At 41.6% G+C, this 22,693-nt stretch overlaps 1 long non-coding RNA gene across 1 annotated transcript in view; it reads left to right on the top strand.

The window, feature by feature from the left end:
* Window positions 1–351: 351 nt before the first annotated feature.
* The window catches only part of LOC137149277 (uncharacterized), a 37,110-nt gene continuing 14,768 nt past the window's right edge, over window positions 352–22,693 (top strand). Inside the window, exon 1 of the long non-coding RNA XR_010918713.1 lies at window positions 352–522. This is a non-coding gene — a long non-coding RNA (uncharacterized lncRNA). The remainder of the gene's footprint in view (window positions 523–22,693) is intronic.

The following is a 22,693-nucleotide window of genomic DNA, read 5'->3' as shown; positions in this document are numbered from 1 at the left end:
CCACTTTCAGCCCTATTTAGGTGTGGTCATGAATGGTAGCCGTACAAAGCTAGTAGTGTCCAATCAGGGTTGCTTGAGTGTATCAGTAATCCAAACTACAAAAACCAGATATGCCCAAAATACTATAAATTATCAGGCTACAGTCATTGAATAATACCTGTGATGGGGCGTATTCCCCACAGTGGCAGAGAAAAAGTTAACTGAAGCCATAGAGAGATAAATCACCTGGCTACACTTGGAGAGTAGGCCAGGCCCAATTTAGGATTAGGCCCAGCTGAGGAAGAGGAGGAGGGTGACTAATAAAGTAAGGACTCAGGGGCAGTAGTAGGAAAGCAGGAGGCCAGGGAAGCCTAAGAGAGACTTTAGGAAGCTACTAGAGCGGAGTGAGTATCTGTGGTGAGTAGGGTTGCCAACAGTCCCATATTACAAGGGATGTCTCTTATTTCCTCATCTTTGTACAACAAGATTGAGAGTTGCTGAGTGCTGCAAAAAGCAGCAATAAATACCCCGTAGAGAATGTAGGTGAGTACTGCTTATTATTTATTAATGATCATTACAATAATAATATTGGGAGGAGGGATGGAGCAGGTGTGCTAACAAAACTATCCCTTATTTTTGAAATACCATCTTGGCAACCTTCATGGTGAGTCTTGACAGAAGGGCAGGACCCCAGTGAGGCAGCCTGGAGGCTGGGTTTCTGGAGGAAAGAGACACCAACATGCAGATACAGAAGGACTTGCAAGAGGCAGACAGGAAATGGGTCTCCAAGGAGAAAACTCTGGCACAAGAGTTGGAAAGAAGTCTGCAGAGCCAAGAAAGGGGAGACATGTTAGCAGAGGAGCAAGTCCAGGAAAGGGTTAGGGAAAAGGGCCCAGAAACAGGCTGAAGTAGGAAGCGGTCTAAGGAGGCAACAAGGAGCTGAGGAAGCAGACCTTAGCTGCTTACTGCTGGGTCCTGGACTGAATCCTAGAGGAAAAGGAGAGCCTGGTTTCCCTACTGGCCACAAAGCAAAGTAGCATGAAAGCCCCTGGTGTAAGGGGTGTGAAGATCATTGATCCCTGATCAGGCCAAAGACTTGGCATAAGGCCATTGGACCGTTGCTTTGTGGGACTCTCTCTGTTACCTCCGAACGGATGGGACTAAATGTGACCTGACTAGAAAGCTGAGTCACAGGAAGAAGCTGACCACCGCAGGGCTGGAGTGGCTGTCAGCAGGGAGAAACACAGGAGGGGAGAGTCTGTTACACCAAACCAGCCAGTGAGTCACTCTTTTACATACCAAAGGTAGCAAAACAAATACAAAATAAGTACCTAGTGCTATCAAACAGAGAAGTTATCACTATCTGTTAAATGGGACAACAGATATTATTATTTTCATCCTACAAACTTAAGCCTCTGGGGCCAAATTCATGTTGAGTGTAACTCCACTACGTTTAATGGTTTATGTTTATGATTTAATGGTTCATGTTGAGTGTAACTCCACCAAGTTTAACATCAGAGCAGGTACATATTCCCTCATATTCACCACTGTCACCACTGCTCGGGGAATCTCCGCTTAGATTACGAAGGCTGGTGCATATCCACTTTCCTTTGAAGAAGTGGTGAATTAATTAATGAGTTTGCACTGCTCAAGGGAGTCTTGAGCTGTGTAAGACAGTATATTTCTGGGGTGCAAGGCTGAGAGCTGGGGTGATTGGTGCCTCTTTGTATGATTCATGAGTGGCTCAGGAAGCCTTCATGCAATTTAGCTGGGTGTGGGGCTCCACAGGCTGATGGGGGAGTGATCACAGAGCCTGGAGGGCTGTTGCTGTCTGTCATGGGCATAGCATTGTGTGAGACAGCCCAGGCTGGAGTCTTAAGGGAGCACAGCAGTCCCACATTGCATTCCGGGATCCCGTCACAGTGCTCCATGGGTGAATTTGGCCCAGTTGGGGGGGGGACGGACGACTGTTTTTCAGTGAGTTGTGATGTATTTGGGGGATTATTGCTGATATATTATAACTGACTCAAATTAACCAAGTGTATATGCAGCAGTTCAGTCATGCTTTGAAACAACAAGCAAAGTAAATTAATCAAGGCCAGGTTGGACTGTGAATGGTTTTCTTACTTTAATCAATGACAGTCATTCTGCTGAAATCCATAACTAAACTACTGCAGCCATTCACTCTCAGAAGGTTCCAGTTAGACTACCATAGATACATTTAATTATTTCTGGAAATAACTGATGACACTTGTCTCAAGAAGAGGTCTGCACTGTTAGTCCACATGGCATGTGTGCGCGCATGTGTGCTCACTGAGAGACACCTGACTCTGTTTTTCAGAGATGAGCTTGACCCAAAAATGTTTGGATCAGGATCTGAATTTCCCAGAGCTCAGGGTTTTGGTTCAGCAGAGAAGATGAAATGCAAAAGCTGAAAATCATCAATGTTCTTGGGATTCAGAACTTTGGTTTCGGCCCATCTCTGCTTGGATTTACTCTTCAGGGCCCTGATCTAGCCAAAGCCTTGAAGCATGTGAGTAGTTTCATTGACACACAATTCAGAATTGACTTCATTGGGATTCTAGTCTTGTAATGAAAGTTAAATATGGCTTAGGTGCTTTGCTGGGTTAGGGCCCATCTGTGGTGATGGATGAATCTCAGAATGTACTGAGGATCCTATCAGAGAAGCAATCAAAATTCATAATTTTTCCTTTAGAAAGTTTCTGGAGACCCTTCTCTGAATCCTACAACTAGCTAAGACTTTTAGATCCCAAGGAAATGAAATGACTAAAAATTAACCAAGAAATGCTGCTTGCTTTTGCTTTTATCCATTTACTGGAACAATAACAATTTTCCAGTACATCTCCTAGCTTTGCATTTCTTTCTGTGGGTAGGAAGATGCTGTGGCCTTCCTCAGAGCCTGGGCGTGAGGAAGGGCCAGGATGTCCCTGCTGGGCAGATCAGGACACTGCAGGCCACAGACCGTGGGAGCAGAGGGGCAGGGCCAAGACAGCAAGGGGAGGTGTAAAAGGCTGGACTAGCAGCTCAGCCTCTGGAAGCTGCTGACGGAGAAGGATGTGCCTTCTCCAAGGCTGCGATCTGGGCCTGACCCAGGCCCCATGTCTGTGCAGAGCAAGCCCTCCAGTGACTGGAGCCTCAAGGGCCTGCCAGGGCTGCTGGGCCCTAGTGACTGGAGAGCTACCGGATGCTGCTGACTGGGTGGGATGGCCCTGAGGAATTCCTGGACCTGCCAATGGTGAGGGACTAGTGGGAGTCCCACTTGCTGTCTACCCCAGCGACTTGGAGGAAGACCCCTGGCTCCAGGTACCCAGGTTCAGGGTGGGAGGAAGTAGCTTGGGGCAGCCCACTACAGTTTGGCTGAGTGTGTGGTCGCACCAGTGTCAGTGTGGTGTGGCTGGAGCCCCACTGACTCAGTGGCAGAACCCCTTTGCCACTGGTAGGGCCCTGGGCTGGGACACGGAGTTGGGTGGGCCTGCGTCCCCCTTCCCTAGCCACCCGGGAGTGCTTGTCTTCTCGGAACCTACTGCCACAGAGGATACTAAGCATTGGGACTAGAGACTCCTTGCCCTGCTTGAGGGCTGGGGACTAAAGACTCGTGTGAACCCACTAACTCTGGCTTTGGAACAAGGCGCGGTGGCCTTCCTTGGAGCCTGGGCCCGAGGAAGGGCCACGACACCCTTGCTGGACTGAATCGCCATCTTACACTGTGCTTCTGCTATTCCATACTCAAACAAGTATTCGTGATCTTGATCCCTTTTATCTAGTTGATAAGAAAACTGCTCCTTGCTTATAGTGACTCATGTCCTGGAGATGCTCCTAACTCAGCATACTGTTGCAATATAATCATATAAGGGGTAAAGAAGAAAGTAGTCTAATAATTCCTGAGGGATGGTACAGTATAATCAATACAAATATTTTTTTCGAAGACAACCTATGACTGGGAGCCAAACAGTGAATTTGCAGGCTGCATAAAGCTTTATGGCTAGCAAGTTATTTTGGTAACTAACTGAACAGTAGTAATCCATTATCAAGCACACTCCTGCTGTGTGATTACAATCAAGAACTAAGAAGCTATCTATCTTTCTGATGGCATTTCTAATGCAGCTAACACTGATGGAACAATAGTTCCTTCTGTTGACAAAATCACTCAAAGCACAAAACATCAATGTTAAATTAGCTTGTAATTGGTTCGTAAGAAGATGCATGGAATTTAATTCTGACAGTCTATGACAGTGACCTAATCCTTTCCCAACAATAGTCCTCCTATGTTACAAACATCTCTATTTAGCCTACTATTTGGATGCCTTGGAAATAACCCTGATTAAAGCCAAATCCTCCCATTCAGGCAGAACGAGGCTCCTGAGTTGATGCACTCTCATTCCATTGCCTCCTCTCCAATATAGAGCAGATCTGGAAGGGGAAGTAGCCAAAACAATGGTGCAGAGGCCAGCATCTCCAAGGGAGAAGACTAATTCCTGCCTTCAGAGGGCTCCAGGCTATGCTGCACTGTGTGATGTCAGCAATAGCAAGTCTTGTCTTCCCTGATGTTGCTGGAAGACTTGTTAACTGCAGTGAGAACTTTTGCTGCCCTCAAAGGAAGGGGCGAGGATGTAGGGATCCTTAACGAAGAACTCTTTACTCCGAAGTCTTTGCTAGAAATTTGAATATTAAATTGGCTAACAAACCCAAACCAAAGCTCTTCTGCTTTCCCTTGCTCAGGTTTTGCCCTTTTGTAATTCCAGTAGCTCTATAGTTATTCATACACTTCTCTAACAAAAATTACATAAACAAGAGCTTATAAACAGAAGGGGTTTTTTATTTTATTTTAATCGTTTTGGGGGGGTAGGAGGAGAAGGCAGAAGATTGAACATTCATGTCTTTATTCATGCTAAAGTATAAAAAATGGCACTTTTCCCTTGGTAAGTCATTTTTAAACAGCATCATTCTATATTTTATCTAATCCTATTTTATATTATCTTAATTGTATCTTATCTGTCCATCTAGCTGTCAGTCTGTCTTAGCTGTCTGTCTTAGCTGTCTTTCTGCTATCAAAGATCTTTGTGGATGAGAATTGACTGATTTAATCTTCAATCCCAAACAGCAATGGTATGCATATGATGGCTAAAATTTGGATTTTAGACCCAAATGTTAATTTGGAAGGAGTTAGAGTAGAAATGACTCATCAGTAGATGAAACTGACCCTAATTAGATCTAAATCAACTGTCACTTGACACAGAGAAAGAAAATTAATTTTCTCCAAAATGTGGCAATGCCTAGGAAACTAGCCCCAGAACCCTAAATTAAAAGCAGGTTTCAACATGCTGGCACTTTGCCTGCTTTCAGGACTGGGCTTTGTGTGTTTTTGTTAACTAAATGGTAACAAAAGAAGACAGGCTGAATGATGTTAAATAAAGAGAAATTTAAGAGAATAAATATGGTATTAGCCAGGGCCAGAAGGTGAGGGGTTACCATTAACAAAACACTGCTTTCTGAAACAAAATACAGCGTCACAATTTATTGTAGCCTTTGCTCAATATACTGTACACTTTACTCTAGCCATGTAGGGCTAAATGTTGCTTATTCTGCTCCTCACCCCATGGCATGGACACCCTAAGTGCTATAGTACAACTGTGGTTTCACTGGGCAGCGGCCGGAGTGTAGGCCAGGAGGAGCCTGTACAAGAGGATTCTACAATGCCTCTTTTGTTGTCAGCATGGTGGGGCTGGCAGAGGTAGCCCAAAGGATGGGATTTGGGAACTGTTGGTATCCTGTAGCTCCACAGAACACACACACATGTACAAGGGGACATGCACCTACATCTCACTGTGGGTTGTAGCTGTGGCAACTTCTTTGCCCCAAACTACTGGTCCTGTGGGGAGAGGATTACTCCTCCTAGATCCGAAGTACAAAGCCTGTTTGTTCAGGAATTGCATGAAGTTGTTAGAGGCAACAGGGCAGCATTTGAGAGTCCCTGAGAAGCCCAATAAGAAGTTGTACAAATGCCAGTTATTAAAATGAAGGAGATATCCCAGCAATGCCAAATGCTCTAATAACTTGTGATGGGCAAAGCTCAAAAGTTTAGGTGCCTCATTTCATATAAGTACCCAAAAGGGGCCATGGAAGGGAGGTGGATCAAAAGTTTCAGTTTGGACTCCTGTCTTCTTTGAAGTATGACACTCTTTGGATAAAAGAGGCTATTTGACAAGCAAGAGTGCTTGTATGTTTGGTTTTTCTTTTCTCCTGAGTGGGATAAAATGATCTGTGCGTTATCCTGGCTCTCTTGTGTAATGGAGAGGACAAAAAGTCAGGTTTAACGCCAGCTGTACATCCAGTTAATTGTATGTGGGCTGAAGATGCCAATCAAAACAAAATGAGAGGCTCGGTGTGGAATTTGATTCCATTGAGCATGTGGGTTGTGTGAGAGTAACTCGGAGCTGATTGAAAACTGACAATCAACTTTTAAAGGCATGCTGCTAGAATTGACACCATGGCTGGTTTTTGGGAGACCCCCTAGAAGTATGGACTGTTCCCTCAAGGCCTGGATCCCTGGCTGCATAGAGGTCTCTATGGGCTAGCATAGTTCATGCCTATCTGTGTTGCTCCAGTCTATCTATTTTAGTTACTCATATGACTTTCCATTACTGTAGAAACTGCATCTCACAACCTTTAATATATTTGTCCTCCCAGCATTCCTGTGATGCAGACCAGTCCTATTATCCCCATTTTACAGATGAGATGAAGAGACCTTGCTTAAGGTCAAACAAGGAGTCTGTAGCACAGTAAAGAATTGAATACAGGTCTCCTGAGTCCCCCACCCTAGTGCCCTAACCATTGAACTGTCCTTCCTTTCCTGACTAAGACATTCAGACAGCACAGATGGCAATTGTGGATTGCCCATGTTCCTCAGACACAACAAATCTGGAATGCCATTAATTATTTCCTAGGGGGGCTGTGCATCCAGACTGAGAACTCACAGATATGTGACTGTGCAATGGCACGCCTCAATTTAGGAATTGTGACAACACTGACAAAGATAGTAGCATTGCCAACCTGAAGCATTCAGAAATCATGAGATCCAAAAATCATAAGATTTAAAAAAATAACTTTTGGGGTCTTTTTATTTGTCTTCTGGTTTGATAGTCTTTAGAAGTCATGTTTTTCAGGCTTTTTCTCCAAACCATGAGGGCTAGAAACTTACTTTTTTTAATGAAAGCTGAGATTCTAACCTAATCACATAAATCTAGGATCTGAGGCTTTAAAAAAAGTACCAAATATCAAAAGAGTTGTCAACCCGGGAACTAATGAAACCTTTGAGACTCTAATGCCAAGGTTTCTCCTTGGCTTAGAAATGCTCTGTATAAGTAAATGTTAAATGGAGTTATTACTAAATAGTAGAGCTTATCAAAAAATGGGAAATTTGTTTTGCAAAACAATTCTTGAAAAATGTACCCCTTTATTGTTTTTTGGTGTAGGAGTCAGTTGGAATTTCTACACCATTTTTTCTCTGAAATTTTTCAACTAGCTGTACAGTTCATGAAAAATTCATCTAATTTTTTGACTAAGCATTAGCAAAAAATTCATTCCTGTTTTGAATCTGACACTTCAAAGACCTCAAAAAACCAAAATGTAGACACTTTTAACCAGCTCTACTGAATATAAATAAAGAAAAGGTTTTCTTCTTATCTGGGAATCTGCAACCGTGGATATACTGGGCAGAGGGTGACCAGTTCCACTTTTACTGACACCGTGGTAAGTGGAGTAATTGCACTGAAATCGCTGAGTGAACTTTCCTATGATGCTTTAAGGCAACATTACCAGATACATGACATTCTGAATGCTATAGAGCTCAGGCTGGCTTCTAAGTAGGGGAGACCCTGACAAATGGGTATGTTTAAACCTTAGAACAGGTGGGAAGTTGCCACGCCATCGTCTATGGATCTGAGGTGTGCTTGTTGGTGCCTTGTACGCATGTATAGGAATTACATGTAGAACTAATCAAGCATCCCTCTTCATTTGTACAGGGCAGAGTGAAGTAGGCATTTGCACAAGGTTTCTCAGAATAAAATGAAAATCAGTTGAACCAATCTGACAAAGTTTTTATTTGGGGAGAAGTGGCAATTCCAGCCTCCCTTCCAGTATGGTCACTAACTTCCTTCCCGTCTCTCAGATTTCTGTTGGATAATTTCTCTTTCCCAGTCCCTGCATTTACCTTTACAGTAAGCCCTGAGGAGAAAGGAAAGGATATGCAATCAGGTCACCTTGCCTAAAGTCAGGACACCTACTCTCAGGCTAAGAGGATTTTGTCAGATTGGTTTCATTACATATTCCCATATGTCTGTCATTCACCTAATCTTTACCTCTCTTGCTGGAGTTGTTGTCTTGAACTTCTGAACCAGCCTTTCACTGCATAATTAACCTAACTCAGAGCACCTCCCATTATGCCCTAAGGCTAATGATCAGTGAAGAGAGGCCACATTCATGACATGGATAATGACATGGATATTAATTCATTTGGTTTGGAGATTTCACAACACAAATGGTATTTCTCTCGTTATTGTTAATCTGCTCTCCCTATAAAACATTTAATTGGAGACAAATTCCAATGCTCTTACTCACGTTGCCCTTACTCCTTGAGCAGTCCCGCTGATTTCAGTGGGATTAACTGATAAGTAAAATGCTAGTAAAAATAAGTAAGAGTATCAGAATCTGGTCTTTAATGTTCATAAAGCACTTTGATATCCTTGGTTGAAAGGCACAGTATTACCGTTATGGTGTTCATTATTATTTTGCAAGAAAGTAAAGAAACCCAGAGTTTCAGAAATATGGGCAGTGTTTGCCAGGGCCGTATTATCCATTAGGCACAATAGGCACAGGGCCTAGGGCCTACGAAACTTTCGGGGCCTATGAAAAACTTTGTGAACTAAAATAAAATGTATCAAAAAATTTGAAAAGCAAATGATAAAATCAAAATTCTTATCTTCTTAAATTAAATATATTTAAGGTACAAATTACTATTCTATTACATATATCCATTGTAAATTTAATTCTGTGACAAGATTTAAAATTTTCTAAGCTTTTAAGGAATATAGTTACAATATTAGCAAAAAGGAATGCATTAAATGCAGGTTTCAATTTTGAACAATTTTTATTTGACATTTTGCTCAGAGTGGCATAACTAGGGGCCACAAAACCTCGCAATTAATGTGCTTAAATTAATAGCTTAAAATCAAATTACTTATTTCGGTCAGGGGGCCTACGAAGGCAAGTGTGCCTAGGGCCTACGAAGGTCTTAAAACGGCCTTGGTGTTTGCTGGTTGATGGGTTGAGACGGCACCAGTGCTCTGAATTTGATGCATTTGCATATGTGTAACTGAGAGCAGAACTTGGTCTCAGAATGTTATTACCTGAACTTGAGACAGTTGCTTGTAACAGTTTTAGGAACAATTCAGATTTCCAGACTAGATGCGATTTTTAAATATGAAACCTGTTTAAGCTGTGAAATTGTTTGGAGTGGAAAATATAAATAAAAAAGTTCCCATCACTTGCATTTCTACAGTCTCTTCTGTCTAAGGATCTCAAAGTGCTTTGCAAACATCCATATGAATTTAGTCTTTAACAGCCCTCAGAGGGCTGTTATTGAAAAGGTTATTGTCCCCATTGTACAGGGGGAGAAACTGAGGCAGAGAGCACGAGCTCCAATCTTTAAGGTGCTGAGTGCCCTCAACTTTCACTGAAATCAATGGGACTTGCGAATGCTTAACACATCATAGAAGAGCTCAGAACTTTGCATATGTCTACACTGCAGTGGGAGCAAGCCTAGCCAGAGTAGACAAACTTGTGCTAGCAGGGATCGAACTAGCAAGCTAAAAATAGCAGTATGGACATTTGGCTTGGACTACAGCTCAGGCTCTCAAGCCCACTCGACCCCTTAGGCTTGAGAGCCCAACTGCCCGCAATGTGCACACTGCTCTTTTTAGTGTGCTAGCCTGAGCCCTGCTAGTGCGCGTGCGTCTACCTGGCTGGGAGGCCTATCCCCAGTAGAGTCCCCCTAAGTGTCTTACCCATGGCCATCTATCAAGTCAATGCAGAGCTCTCAATAGCAAATCTCCTAATTTCCACACTTGTGCTTGAACCAGAGGACCATCATTCCCTTACCTGTGCCTCATCTAAGTTAAGCAGATCATGGGTTTTGTTGGTCAGTTTTAGCAACAGGAATTAGGTGCAACGTTTTGCTTGTTAGAATTCTGAGTTTTTTCAGGGAGTTAGGGATTGGAGAGTCCTCTGACGTCTGCCTTGGTTGCCCACATTAGGTGGAGGCATGCTTGATGGGGAGCCTTTCTTACAGGAGCAGGCAGGAGGGGCAATGTTTTTTCTTCTCTTCTCAAATAGTAGAGGCAGCCATGAGTGCAGGGAGCCTACAAATCAGCCATGCTAGCGTTAGCAGTGCCCCTCTCCCAGATGGCTCAGTGGGCATAGCTGGACTACTGTAGTAGCAGCTGTACATTCTGCACTCCCGGTGCATTGGTGAATAGAGATGTAGCTAGCTCGCGCTCAAAGGGAGCTTCTACAACTGGACACTTTCAGTCACGCAACCGTATTTGTCCACATCATGTTACAAAATAATGCTAGTATTTTGAACTTTTTAACTTGGTAAGGGATAACAAGATGGCGTTTGACTACACACAAGCGCAGATAAAGATCTAAGGAAGAGGAAGTCTTTATATAGTATAAAATATGATATACAGTATAAAGTAAACTAGTAAGTATACAGGACTGTATTTCCAAAAACTACCATGCTGCTTTTATTTTTCCCATTCCAGACTAGGGAGAGCTGGGAGATCAAAGCTAGATCTCCTGTCCTGCAGGGGGAGGCTGAAAACAAACCAACTGGTCACCGGACCACCTAGATGCTGATTGTTGCCCCAGTTCAGCAAGATTCTAAACATGTGCTTAAAGTTAAGCATGTGAGTAATCCCAACTATTTAAATGGGCTCTTCAAATACTTAAATTTAGGCATGCTTCTCAGTATTTTGTTGACCCAGGGCCTTTGTTAGCAACCTATTTGATTATTTTACAAAAAGAAGGCACATCTCATGTGCCTTGTGATGTGCATAACAAGCAGGATTTTTCATATTAATTTTATAAGCAACAGATACACAATTAACTCAAACACTGAAAGCAAAAATGTTAAGGAGTTGGTGGCTTGCTAATTGGTACGATGTTCTATATATTGGTTTACAACAGCTGTCTTATGCTTTCCACTTGCAAGGCTCCTGCAAAGCATGGCACTCGTATACCAAAGAGCGGAACACACAAGAGCAACAGAAATTAAATCTCTTTGGTTTATGGCTATAAAGTGTTTTCCTTGTCTGTATAGTCTAAGAAGGGCGGCCAAATATCAAGGTAATCCACTTGTTGTTTCTTTATGCATGTCAGCTCTTCCATGACTAATGTGTCCCATATTCTTATCATACAAATCTTGACGTCAGATGGCTCTTTTTAGAGGGGGATGTGATTGTGCATCATGAGGCGTCAGGAACTGAGAGATCAGTTTACCCTTCTGATTTTGAATAGCTCCTTAAGCAGCACACTGAAAATAAAGGCTTCCTCAGGGAGATCAGCTGAAACTATTGCTCAAATGTAATGCAAAACACCAAGGACTGCAGCCTGAGCTCATGGAGGGAGCTTGCATGCAGGCATAGCATGCCCAGGATCCCCAGAGGGTCCAGGAGCAGTGGGTAGGGGGTACTCATTGCCTCTGTGAATCCAGACACTCCTCCCTACAATAGAACTGTAGGAACTACAGCTGCTTGGAGGCAGCTGTGAGCCCACAGAGTGACCTCCAAGGAACAGAGAGGGGGCCCAGTGGTACGGGGGTGCACTCAGACACCAAAGCCTGAAGTGATGGGGGCCAGAGGATTGAGGGGGCCAGTTGTTTGCTCTGGTGCTGGGAGGAGGAAGGAATAATGAGCCCTTCACTTTTTCCCTGGCTATCACTATGGCAGGGACATCAAACTGATATCAAAGAGGCATAGACCCCCTACTGATGTCATCCCCTCCAGCAACTCTGCTGGATGGAGCTGAGCCTGGCCTTCTAGGGGAAGGAGTGGGGCTGGGTAGCTGGGGTTCAACTGCACAGGACAGCTATTGCCTGAAAGGCCTAGAGTTGCGTTGTGTGTGGAAGCCCTGCTAAGCCCCTTGTATGCTTGGGCTCTGCCCCCTTATTTGCACAGACTTTTTAGTTATAGGATCACAAGTGACTTCTCACATACGAATTTTTACTTCAACCTTAGATCCACATATGCAGCATCTCGTCTATTTTAGTCATTCTTGTAAACTTCCTTGTTTCATTTTTATTGACTTGAATTTTTAATGAGACATTATTTTCTTTAATTTCCTGATCATGTGAGATGTAGAGCTGGACTAATTGCTACTATTCAAGTGTCAGTGCTGTTTCTATTTCCCTTTCCCCTGGTAATAGGTATTTTCGTTTGTGATTATTCCTGTTATTTTTCCCTTAATCAACACTTATACTTCAGTGACATGGGGCCTTTTTACACAGGTTATGTTACTAATAGGGCTGTCAAACGATTAAAAATAATTGCTATTAATCGTGAGATTTAAAAAATAGTCATGATTAATTGCAGTTTTAATAGCACTGTTAAACAATAATTAAATAAATGGTATTTTAATATTTTTGGATATTTCAAATACATTTTCAAATATATTGATTTCAATTACAACACAGAATACAAAGTGTACAGTGCTCACTTTATATTTTTATAACTAATTTGCATTGTAAAAAATAAAATAAATTTTTACAGTTTGCACTATAGTACTTGTGTGAGGTAATCTCTTTATGATGAAAGGGCAACTTACAAATGTATAATTGATTTGCGCTTGAGTGCAGTTATGTAACAAAAACAATGTGAAACTTTAGAGACTGCAAGTCCACTCAGTCCTCCTCCTTGTTTAGCCAATCGCTAAGACAAACAACTTTGTTTACGTTTATGGGAGATGATGTTGCCCACTTTTTATTTACAATCTCATCTGAAAGTGAGAAGAGGTGTTCCTATGGCACTGTTGTAGCTGGCGTTGTAAGGTATTTACATGACAAATATGCTAAACATTCGTATGCCCCTTCATGCTTTGACCATCATTCCAGAGGAAAGAAGAAATAAAAAAAGCTGAACTTTATACAAAATCAGAAAAAATTCAAAATAAACAGTCATTTCCAAAGGAAAAATCAAAGCGTGTCACTCTGAAAATGTCAAAATGGGATGTTTTGATATTTTCAGAACCCTTTTCCCCCTTTGTCCAAAATGAAATTTCAGCAAAATCAACAGAATTCTGTGAGCATATTGATTTCAATAGAACTGTGTTCTCTGATGGAAAATGTTCCATCAAAGTTTTTATGACCAGCTCTAACTGCTACTGTTTCTCTTTGGGATGGGATACACCCTAATCCTTATAAGGAAGAGCTGAGAGGAAACTCTGCAGCCAGAATCTCACAGAATTCTAAGGCCATGTCTATACTGACGATGGCAAATTCGCCGCCGCCAGATTGATCTTTCTGTATCGATTGAGCAGTCAGTATAGACCCAGTCAATCGATCAGGAAGTCGACGCTGGTAAACCACCCCCTCAAGTAGCGTAACGCTGCGTCGATGGGAACAGTGTAGACAGCGCGCAGAAGGGAAGCAGAGCAGTCAACGTGAGTTACGCAAGCTACTCTGCGTAGTTTGCATAACTCCTGTCGACGGCCGCCGAATCTCCAGGTAAGTGTAGACCAGGGCTAAGTCCCTTAGCGTTGGGTAGCAGCTGGCCCATTGTTTGTGGTTCTGATTGTAAGATAAGGGTAGCTTCAGGCTGCAAGAGCCAGGAAGGACGTTTTCCAGTTATGTAAGGCCTACCCTAGTTGATCAGCTACCTTGTAAAGGTGGGAAAGAAAATGCATCCTCTCATGAAGCACCAGGAAAATGGCAAGATGCTGGGTTCGGTGGTTTGGTCCCATGTGGCAAACTCCATGTTTCCCATTAAAACAGCATAAAATGTAGGAAAGTTCAAGAAATGAAAGTTTTCAGAATTCTCCAATCAGAGAACACAGCAGGAAAAAGATACTCTAAAGAGAGGAGAAAATGGATGGTGGAATTGTTTCCCAAATTCAATAACTTTGTTTAACTATAGGGAGGGCTTTCCAAATGCCAAAGATTTCTGGGTTTCAAATTATTCTGGCATCTTACTATTATCCCAACTACTGACGTATTTAAAGTCTTGTGAAAAATGTGAACTATGTTTGCACAACACAGAATATGCAATCAGTTAATCCTAAGGCTTCTTGTGGAATCCCATGCTTATTCTGGTCTTCAGACATCTGACGTTAGCATTCTCGTACCCCAGACCCCATGTCCCATGCATCATATTAGACTTAAATTATTACAGCTCCTGTTTTGATTACAATAATTCCCTTGTGTCCGGCCTCCTGGACACACACACACACACACACCCACCTTCCCTCTCTCTTGTCCATAGAAAACACTGCTAGCAAGATCATCCTTGTTGCTCTGACTACGCCAGCCTCTTATTTTGAATCCATCCTCTGACTCCATATCCCACCAAGTTCAGTTCAAGCTTCTCCACCTTCCAGGCCCTTCACACCTTTGACAGTCATGACTTCTCCACACTTCATTTTGCCTTCCTATGCCTTCTTATCTGCTCCATCAACAATACCAGCTTCGACCAGCTATTTATCAGTTTCTCACACAAACACCTTCATGATTTCTTCCATGTGTACGATTGCCAAGAAGTTAGGTTCCAAAGAAAAGGAATAGGGAGCATGGCATGTAGGACACGTGTCAGTGATATGAAAGAAATGGCATAACTGGCACATGGTATGCTCTTCACTTCACTGTGAGGCGTTGTTCTCTATGGGAGCTGCTGAGAACTGAGCACTTTTGAAAATCTGGGCATAATTGCAGTAAGTGCTGCAAATCTACATGATTCCTCTTACTTCTGCATTTAGATATCTCTGCTGTAGCTGACCAATACAAACATATATGCCCACACAACTTCCTTTTTTCCTGCTCACCTACATTGCTTTATACACAGCATCAGGGCTGGAATAACTTGCGTTCTGGAGGAGAAAAAGTGGTAATGTAGTTAAGGTACATGACTGAGACTCAGGAGAAGTGTATTCAAGGTTCTGTCACAGCTTTCCTGTGTTACTAGTCAAGCCTAACAGGCCCTGATCCAATTCTCATGAAGCTTAATGGGTGTGCTTTCAATGGATGCTGGATTGAGGCCTCAATCTCTGTGGCTTAGTTTCCCATCTGTAAAATAGGAAGTATCATTCCCTTCTTCCACTCTTTTTTTTTCTTTTTTCTTTGTCTTGTGTATTTAGACTGTAAATGCTTCTGGGCAGGGATTGTCTCTGACTGTATCTGAACTGTACCCAGCAAAATAGAGCCCTAATCTTTGCTGGGATTTCTAGATGCAACTGTATTACAAATGCAGATTCATCCTCAGATTCTACCCTCTTTGAGCCAAACTGTAGGCTTTCGTGGGGGTTTTCTGTTTCATAGATGAGGTCAGCCTGATCTGATATGCATTTTGTAGAGATGGGATAGCTGTAGGAGATATTTTCAGTGTAGAACTCCTGAAACATACAACCTTTAATCTATTTTATTGTGATAAGCATGGGAAGAACATATCCCCCCCCCCCCACTGTGTACCTGTACTTGAGATTAGATCATCCTATCTGGTGACACCACTATTTCTATTGTCCAGACTTATATTCATGTGCTCTATAACCAGCAGCCGATCATGTAATAGAGAAAGGAGGTAACATACCAGAGCAGGGAAAAATGTCAAAGCGGGAGAAATACAAGAAAGTACATCAAGATCTATTAAAAAATAAATACATTAAAAAAGGAAAAACAAATTATGGTTGAAAACTGTAAAGTAAATGAGCCTCACAGCTGCAGAAAATTTTGTTAAGAGGGAAAAGAACAAGAAAAGGAATAAAAGCTGTTAAGAATTTATATAATACAGTACCCAGGAAGGTGCTGGAGGGTATGGTTCATGGGAAAAGATTAAAATCGCTAAATATGGATAGCTTGTTTTAAAACTAACATTGCAGCAATGGACAAGAAATAAGAGTGTCCTCCCTAGGAGGGAGAAGAATTGTTTAAAATAGTCTACAATAGGATGTAGCAGTAATGTGATGAAACAGAGCCAAAGAAAATTTAAGCTGAATATCAAAATGGACATATGGAGGAAATATACATGTGAAGAGGCCCAAAATCTCCAGTGTAGAAGGGGTGCACAAACCTGTTTCTTGGGATTCCCTTATGGAAAAATCTATACACCTCAGTACCTTTCTAAAGGTCATTTGAACCACCCTGTAGGTGGCACTAGAGAATTATCACCACACTATAGAAAACTATAGGATGGCTCAAAAAAACCTATAGGCCATATATCATCCTCTTAAAAGCAGCCACTGAAGAAACGGGCAGTTTGTGTTCGTGGCAATGGGATTTTGCATGGTTGCTGTGATGATGGTGTGTCTGTATGTATTGGAAAGAATGCTGGCGACTGACCTCTCACATCTCTCTGTAATAACAGAGCTACATGAAAAGTAAAAGACTATCCAGCTAGATTATACAGCTGAAACAAAAGTCTACCAATTATTCTGTCCCTAGATGAAACTTATCCTATACAAGGGGTTGTGGGCCTTCATCTTGCACTGGCTGTCTGCACAAGAGTGAATTTCCCCCTGGCTGAGAGAGACAAACATTCACTGCTGCATTTTGTTGGCTGAGGGGTTGAACATGTGACTGTCCTTCTAGTTAAGTTTCTAGTTAAGTCTAGTTAAGTAATATCTAGGGTGATCAGATGTCCTGATTTTATAGGGACCGTCCCGATTTTTCAGGGTTTTGTCTTATATAGGTGTCCATTACCGCCACATCCCCCATACCTATTTTTCACACTTGCCATCTGGTCACCCTAGCAGCATCGTGCTACATCACATTGATTTTCTGCTGTGATACTGCAAGTTATATTTACTTCTGGCCTCTTCTTTGTTGTCCTCAGAATTGGTTGTCTTACATTTAAAAAAAAAAAAAAAAAAAAATCCGAAGTCTGCAGTGTTATTATCATTTAGCAAAAGAAGAAAAGTACCCATACAAAAGCAGAATGGAATGTAACTTGATTTGTTGATCCAAACTCCATAAATATTAAACCTCCACATTCATGTGATCCAAGTTTAGCGCAACACAGATATCTGCAGCGCATATCATACTTTGTGATGGCTTAATGGTGAATGAAAAAGCTAAAATGAAAAAAGTTATGCACTAATATGTATACTGAATGCTCCTGTTAACCAGACTGCTTTGGCCGGAAGGGTGAGAGGGGAGAATTCAGCACAATAATGTGTTTTAACCAGCTCCTGTTATGCTGGTTTGCCAGAGATATCCCATTTTTGACATCACAAATATGCTAATCATCACTGCGGTCTGTGGTATCGGAAAGATCAGAGATGTGATTTATAGGTATTCATTTAGTAGCATCCTGAAATGTAGTCATTTAGTAATGTCCAAGAGAGTCTGCCTGCAGGAGGAGCAGTTTAGCAGCTGATACTCTTTCACCTTTATTTATGGAATAAAACAATACGTGCAAGATACACAAGCTCATAGCAGTTGCTGTTAGCGTCATAATTGTAGTCTAACCTGTAAAGGGAGAATAATTTGCAAAATTAACATGAAACAATAAATGCAATGTTTGGGGACTGGACCATATTTTGATACCCTTATTCATGTGGGGTAGCCCTCATTCCACAACCTGGTCCTATTGATTTCAATGGGAGTACTTGCAAAGTAAACTACTGTTCCATGGGAGTAGGGATATCAGAAAATGATGATTTCCTTTTCTTCAAGCACATTAAATACATGTTACACAAGCCCTTTTATAGCTTTTTCTCAGCAGCTCTCTTGCTATGGAGGATTTCATCACACGTGCAGTGTGGTACAAGCCCATGGGTGTGGTGACGTAACTGAGAGCAGAATTTGGTGCAGTCTACACTGTGAAATTCAGTGTAAATTGGTTAAGGTTCAAGGGAGTGTAAGTGGGTATAGTTCACAAGCTAGAGGACCAGAAGAAAAGAGCATAGGGAAAGCAGCTGGAAGGAAAGTGTAAAAAGGTGAAATTTAACAAGCCCCATGCCCTACTCTCACTTACTACGTCCAACCTTTCAATATGTAAGTCACACCAGCTTTGACTCCAGACCCATTTATTGACATGTCACTCATCCTGCCAAACATGCCACCTTTGAATTTTGGCCACGTGTGCACAGATACTGTCAATCTGTGAAGGAATGTTTTCCTCAGATCTTTTAACAAACAATGACTGTAAGTGTGCATCCATTTAAAAATCACTCTTACATGTTTTTCATTATGTCCACTTCCTGTGTTTTGGCCAACTTCCTATCTTCAGACAAAAGTCAGGGAACAGAAAACTGCTACTGCAAATCAGGAACGTAATTGAAGAGTGCACTACTACATCTTTCATTCCTTACCTGTACTGTACTTTTCATTAATCTGTTTGTTTGTCAAAATTGGGATTTCTGGTCTGTTCTCCTGTACATTCAGGTTAATCCAAAGTAACTCAATTGGCACTAAATGAGTTACGCTGTATTTACACCTATATAACTCAGAGCAGGATTTAGCCCAGAATGTATTTCTTTTCCTCCGTCACTGCCCCATCATTTAGTTGAATTGCTTTGCATTTTACTATGTGTGGGGGAGAGAGTCTAAGAAAGACATTAATGAATGAAGCACCATTTAATTTAAAATTTTCACCTTTCTTCCTGTTTCTCGTCTACTGCCTGGAATGATAATCCCAGAAGGGAAAACCAGCAGCCCAGACAATATATGTACAGACATGCTAATATGTCTACTGAACTAGATCATAATGAACTTAATGGGGGTGTTTGCTGGTGCCTCAAGGCATAAATTTATGTAGAAGCTTAACTTGTTTTCCCCCAGAGTGACGGAATATGATGTTGGAACTGTAACTGAAATGGAAAATTCAAGGAGCTGATTCTGGACATCAACGATTTGTCTCATAGATTTATAATGTATTCTATAGGCAAGTTATGGTAATGATATGGGCATAGTCTTGTGTAGTTTGCAGCAAACTTGACCTAACTACTGCCACAAGGGATCTGGATTCTGTGCCACTACAATGCAGCAAACTTTCTAAATGTCTTTCTAAAAAGGAGATATTTATTGAATGAAATGAATAATAGAATCAGTGCAGGATTCCTTGTGGTGTTTTTTTGGGGGGTATTAAACCTTTATCCATGCCTTGGTCATCCTATTAGTACTGTCTTCTCTTCCCTGCCTCTTGCCACACTCCTTCAGTGAATCCATAACACTGCAGCTCATATCTGCCACTGTTGGCACTCTGACCTTCCCTTCTCCCTACCCCCATGCTTACTCAGCTTGCCCTCACCTGGCACACCAGTGTAAATCAATGAGTTAGTAAGTGTCCCTTGTATGAACAAGCATTGAGCAACTGGGTTGTTGTTATAAAATCTGGAGCACCTGCTGATGCTGTTCAAAACATTATATTTCTCTAGTCTGTGCCAGAAATAATGACCTACTGAACAACTGTGTGTTTCTTATTTATGTATTTTTGTAGATCTGTGAAATGCATGTCATACCCGAGACGTTTTATATTTTTCCCTGGCACCTTATGCACCACTGTGTACTTGTGGAAAGAGTAGGCAGAAGCTGGCCTTTAACGCCGCTCTTGGAATGACAACGATCATTTAAGACCTGATTCAAAGCCTAGTGAAGTCAGTAGGAATCTTTCAGGTCTTTTCGTTCCCAACCTGAAGACCGTATATGATCAACATGCATCCTGTGTATTAAAAAGAGATTTATCCATGAACCCAGACATATATAACAGATAATGTGCTTGAAAACAGCATTATTAACAGCAGCAACTTTTTCAGTGTTGGAGAAAAGCCAAAAGCCATGGTTTGGATCTTATTAAAATTCAAAATGATCTTATTACATAGAGCCATTGCTTCATTTCCCTTGAAATCTACCTGAAGGAAAGTCAGTGCCTCCTAACTCTACAGTCCACGGTGAAAAGAACTTATTGAAATAGAGACGCACAATACTAATTACTAGTTTTACAAGTACCACTATTTTGTTCTATAAAGGTTCTTCTACTGCTCTTACCACAATAATATTAGAGCACTTTCCAGTTGTGCATTAAGTGACGTGACTAACATCTATCACATATAGTTCATTCTCCCTTTTCCTGCCCTCAGGGGGAGAGTGGTGTATGAAGTGATTTTGTTTTGGTTGGTGTTTTTGTTTACACATTGCTATGTGTTTACTTTGGAAAAGGCAGGTTGAAGTAGTGTGCTTATGCTAACACTGGAAGGTGGTGAGGTTTGGGATAGTCCTTAGTCCTGAAGGAGTTTGTTCCATATTTTTAGGCTAGCCTCCGTGAAAGCTCTGTCTCCTGCATCAATGAGCTGTACCCTTAAGGTAGAAAGTTCCATTGTGTCAGAGGAGCAGAGTTGTTGACCATGGTCTCCATCCCAGAGCTTCACAATCATTTAGGCCATTGAGGCATCTTGAAGAAAAGGACTAAGACCTTGAACAGGTTTGATGTGTTTCTATAGCCGCTGTTGCTGTAGAAACATGCTGTAATGTTCTGTACCAGTTGGAGTTAACTAAGGACTGATGGCTTCATGCCCCAGTATGCTGTGTTGCTGTAATCCAGACAAGAGGTGGCAACGGCTTGTATAACCAAGGCCAGGTCATCATCCTCCAGGATGGGTCAGAATGTTGTAGTCAACCAGAGATGGTAGGAAGCATTACTCAGATGCTATGTGAGCCCTTAGCAACAGCGAGGAATCCAGGAGTACTACTAAACTGAACTGACCAATTGTGGGTATGTGTCTTCAGCCAAAGCAGACTGAACCCATGGCTGCAAACTCTTCAAACTCTTTCCGCTGCCCACCAGCATCACCTCTGTTTTGCTCATGATCAGTTTCAGCCAACTGTTCTTCGTCTATGAGCTGATCTCATCTGAGCATTAGGTGATCATGGTATGGTCATATGTGGTGATGGATAGCCAGAGCTGTGTGTCATTTGCATATTGCTGGCATGTGACTCCAAGCATATACCTATTGTGGTGCTTCTGTCATATGTTGTCCTGCAGTAGCTTATATAATGTCAACTGAAGGGCTTTTGTTTCGAAGTGATCTTCTCAAATCTGCTAAGCAAAGCCAACTTTGTTTAGCAGTTGGATTTGAGACCTCCATTAAAACAGTAGGGTACTGTGATATGATCTTGTTTTGAGTCATTAATAAACTAATGATATATGTGCATGTGCCTATTCAAACAGGTACGTGTATGTGTGTATAAATGTCTAAATTATGCCCTCATTTATATCCCTGTAGCCCCATACTATAATCATTCCATAATGTTGCAGGGAGTTGCTGTTTGAGCTCAAATGGGGAGGGGTGGGGAGAGAGAGATGCATAAAATGAACAGAATGTCAAATTATGCTTTTCATAGTCTACATAAGACTTGAAAATATTCTCACTTCAACAGATTGTATCTGGCCTTCAGCTTTAGTGTTAAGTTGTGTTCCCTGATCTCACTGTGTTTACTTGGTCAGAGCCTTACTCAACACCTCTTACTCCATCAACATTTCCACTGACTTTAAAGCAAGCAGGATTGGGCCCAATAGAGTAAGCTATTTGGTGAGTGCCAATCACCATAGTATCTAGGCTCTGAATGGATCCCCTCAAAATTAATGTGAGGCCCTCAACACAACCTCCAGAATAACCCCTGCTTTATGTAAAGAGTTAACGGGTCACAGAGTTTTTCTGTAGCAGATTTAGAAAAACAGAAACCACGGTTATTTACTGTTCCCACACTCTGTACTCAGAGCAATTTTAAATTGCTAGGTTAACAGTCCATTCCTGAAAGAAATGTGAATGCATTTTTTTTTCTGTGCACCAATGTATTCTTTGTGGCTGAAGCAAAAATTACTTACAGACAGTGCAATGTTTCTTGCAAAGAAAAGTTCAAGCCAATGGAATATTTTTAAATTCAGCTGTGATGTCTGTTAAATTCTTTCTGGCTGTGGGTTAATACAGCCTATGCCTTTTAATGCAAGCATTTAGAGAAAATGTTTCACTTCCTAGGATGCACTATGAAGTAGTGCTGACATAAAGTAGAGTTTATTTAAAGGTTGCCCACATTTCTATTGTAGTTATTAATAGCACTGAGATCTGCATAGGCAGACAAGGAGCCAAGTTCTGATCTCAGTTACACCAGTGTAAATTCAATTAGAATTTGGCCCTATTATTATAGATTGAAACATGAGCATCTTGAATTCTAATTCCAGGGCAGATAATGTTTTCTAGTAAAATGATACACTCATTCATTTTAGTAGTTATGTCTTTGCTCAGTTGGCAACAGTTGTAATATATTTATAACACTTGGCTTTATTAATCACTTTTCATTAGAGTCCTTGAGCATAACTATAACATGGTTTGTAAGATGATATGTTTCATTGAACAAAACAAACATCTGACAGCAGAAGACCAATAGCGTGAGGAAAATGCAAACAATTGTCATTGGGCATAGATTTCATTTTTTGTG

This window comes from Emydura macquarii, unplaced genomic scaffold (assembly GCF_026122565.2).
Source record: "Emydura macquarii macquarii isolate MOO-44397 ecotype Brisbane River unplaced genomic scaffold, CSIRO-AGI_Emac_v2 contig_719, whole genome shotgun sequence".
In the NCBI taxonomy this organism is placed as follows: domain Eukaryota; kingdom Metazoa; phylum Chordata; order Testudines; family Chelidae; genus Emydura; species Emydura macquarii.
The sequence above is the reverse complement of the archived record's forward strand: the minus strand, read 5'-3'. Positions and strand labels throughout refer to the sequence as shown.